We start from the raw sequence: 3,917 nt of genomic DNA on the forward strand, positions 1-3,917 counted from the left end.
AACAAATTTATCAACTCCACATGCTTTGAAGTTGTCATATACACATGGATAGTGATCTTCATTCTCGTTTATATACTCCTAGTCACCCCATCTCATGTCACACACTATGGGCTTCTTGTCAAGCAGAATTGTCTCACAGATGTCTTGTTGTTCCTTAGTGTGAAACCTCTAATCCACAACAGTTCTCCTCCTGACAGCATATGGATTAGACTGTCTCCATAATCTCAGTCCTGAATCCTTCCTGATTTTCATGTTTTCTGCAACAGGATGTGCATCATTGTGGTCAGGGATCTTGGGCTTGAGCTTTCTCAAAACAAGCGAGTCATCTTCCTATTCTTCACCAGCTTCAGGCACTGGGGCCTTGTTCTTTTCCTCGGCCGGTATACTCCTGGTGTTCCTCTTGGGTTTTGGGAGTTTCTGAGAAGCAGCTTTGGGAGCAGATTTGGGCTTAGGTGGAGCAGCCCCTGACTTGATTGCATCTCCCATAAGCTTCTGAGCTTTGGGTGCTAGTGCAGCATCCTCTTCCTCTTCCTCTTCATCTGAACCTATCATTATGGATGATATAACAAGCACTCTAGCAGTGGTCTTATTGACCCTTTCCTTCCTTTTCTTCCCTTCTCCAACTGCCTCTTCAGTTGGCTTGGAGGTTTCAGCAGTGGATGCTCTAGCCTTAGACATAGGAACTCTCTTTGTTGGTGCCTTCTTATGCATCCCTGGCTTAACTGTAGCAGTTGTGACATACTCCTTTTTCAGCACCTTTTTCCTTGAAGTGGCCTCGTCCTCAATGGCCACATAATCCTCATCCTCAGATTCTGAGGTTTTCTTCTTCCTGGATCTGGTTGCTACCTTAGGTAAGTTGCTTGTAGTGCTCCTGCTTCCATCATTAGAAAACCTGGAGGGACTAGTGCCCTCACTCATCTGAGCCTGCTCTTCAGACTTGTTCTGGCTGTCACTTTGATCAGACATCTTGCAGGCAAACTGTCAGCAGACCCTGTGAATAGGTTGTAGATGAGGTAGAGTTGATGAGCATCACAAAGTACATAGGTTTTGCAAAATAATTGAGTCAAAAAGCTTAGTTTTAGTTCTCTACAGAAGTGATCTCGGAGCTACCGAATTGACAAACTCGGTGATACCGAAGCAACACTTGGAACCTAAACTAGTGAACTCGGTAGGGCCGAGTCACCGTTCAGTGGCACCGAGATTGCTAGGGTTTCACAGAATTTGAACTCGGTAACACTGATTTGCACGTTTCGGTCAGACTGAAAAGCGCATGTGCAATGGCCAAGGCCGAATCGGTGAGACCGATTTCTACAGTTCGGTCGGTCCGAGATGAGTTCTGCGGAGAGCTAACCCTAAAATTTTCAAATCAATCTAGACCTAAGGAAGTTTTAGCTGGATGGATCAATCTCAATCGTCGCAAGAAACATGGCATTGTCCTTGTGCTAGGAATCGGAGTGAAAAAGACAGCACAAGGGGTCGAACACTTACCCTAGAGCGGCGAGTGTTCACTACGGCGGCAACGGCGGAGTAGATTGTCGTTGACGGCGGCGGAGACCGGTGGCGGGAGGTCGCTGGCGGCGAGAGGATGATCCGGAGACCCGAAGAGGCAGAGCAGGTTATGTGCAAGTGAAGGTTTTCAGAAAAAATTCCAAAATTTGACCCGTCAGTATATATAACCTGACCCTGTCGGTGTGACCGAGTGGAACAACTCGGTGGCACCGAGATGTAGGACTGCAAGCGGTTACTGAAACTCGGTGTGACTGAAACGTTCTAATCGGTTGCACCGAGATTGAAAACCTAGATCAACTTAGTGATCTCGGTGTGACCGAAATGGATGACTCGGTCATACCAAAATGCACAAAGAGGTTTTGGAAGTTTAAGTCTATGACGAATCGGGGACTCCGAGTGCTCCTCACACAGAGTGGTTCTAATCTGACTTGATCAAACTTTGTGATGTAGCATGAATAGAGTTTGAGACGAGGAAAGCATAGATAGCTAGAGGGAGTTCTTAGGCATTCTTGCCCATCCATTTGGAAAAAGAGAAAAAGCCAAACAATCAAAGCAACAAATGGATGTCCTCGAATGAGTAAAATATGCATCCAACATGCTCACACAATAAGATTGCAAATGAAATGTGTGGCAAAGCATGCACAATCACTCTAGCATCTATCAAGCAATTTGGCGATGACTAGGTCATCTATATATGAGTATATTGACTTAGGAGTCAAATGAAAACATTTGATCGTAGGTCACACTCATCGTTTAAGCACAAGTGGGGTTGCCACTTTTACATAAAGCATTGTTGTGTTCACACCATTAGAGTTTCTTTAGCTCAATTGATTGGAGTAAAGCTCCCCCTAAGTGTGATATCCCCCCTAAGAGGGATGAACTAACCTTGGGTTTTGTCGATGATGACTTCATGTAGGTGTTGAAGATGTAGATGCTCAATGTTGATGTAGATCTTTTGGAGCAATCCTTTGGAGTGAGTTGCACTTTCAATACCTACACGGGTTAGTCCCACAAGGAACAAACAAGGATATCCATAGACATAGAGTGATGTTCACATAGGATGATGTCCATGAAAGCATTAGGTTACCTTGTCCGTTGTCTTACCAACAAGAGGGTTTGTGACTCCTTGAACTAGTGCACGATATGGAAGTTGTTTGCACTTGTCCTCGACAAAATGATATGAGTGAAGTATGTTGGTGGAGTCACCCTCAAGAACTCTCTAGTTCTTCTCCTTCGGGATCCACACCATCTTGATGGGAATCCTTGGAGTTGTAATCGTACTTGATGAAGTAGAACTTGATGTAGTCTTGGGAACCCACTTGACCAAGTCCTTAGGTGCTTCTTCAAATGCATCAATCTCCTCTTGAAGCATGTCCTTGCCTTTTAGCTTGTGGACTTGTGGTGGAAGATCATCTTGAGCTTGTGTTCCTTGGAAAGAAGTAGGATCATACTTCTCTTGTTGACTTCTAATACGCAATCCTACACCAATGGTACTTCTACTCTTACAACAATGTCCAATACCCAGAATTTCAACAATACCTAACAAAGCAGTAAACACAACAAACAAACTAAAGTTTACATACTAAATATAAAAATAATCTACACCATAGGGGCTACTACATATAACATGAATGTCCAGAAGTTCAATAATATATAACAAAGCAGTAAAACAAAATGTGCATAACAGAAGTTCAACCAAATTTCATTATAAACAAACAATAATTAAAACCAGAAGTTCAACTATGTGAACCAAGCAAGTAGCACATAAAAAAGATGTAGCATGAACACATACACTATTTCACAGGCAAATTTAAATATCAATACCATGAAAATGATAACAAAAAAAACAAAGATATACACTATAAATATGAAACATTTGGGAAGTCCAACAACACTTGGTGACATAGTTCACTAGCAATTCATCAAATAAAAATTAAGCAACACTTCACTAACTAAAACTAAGGGTAAAATGCATACACATGACCATTGTTAGAAGTTCACACTTTTAAGAAAGGGTAGTCCAACAAGACAACTAAGTGAAGATATGGGCAGACATATATAAAAAAAACTGCTATTTAAAATACAAGATCCGACCACAATAAAATACCCGGAGAAGGTTTTGAAGCCATGACAACATAACACCTTGTTGAATGGATCTCCAAACCCTAGAACAACCTACTAAAAACAGGGGATAGATTGCACATAGTTAGCAGGTAGAAAAATCATACAACAAATACAAAAACAACTAAATGAAACCCTAGGATGAAGCAACTAGAAAATATCAACAAGTATGAAAACATGAACAGAAGCACATATAGGCAAGCACAAACAAAAAAAAGAATCCAGAAACTAACTATCATGTGACAGACACAATCTAGACTTCGAAATCAACAATACTAAGACAATTA

The sequence above is a fragment of the Triticum urartu genome, chromosome 7A (assembly GCF_056163025.1).
Source record: "Triticum urartu cultivar PI428250 chromosome 7A, HENAU_Tu73, whole genome shotgun sequence".
Lineage (NCBI taxonomy): Eukaryota > Viridiplantae > Streptophyta > Magnoliopsida > Poales > Poaceae > Triticum > Triticum urartu.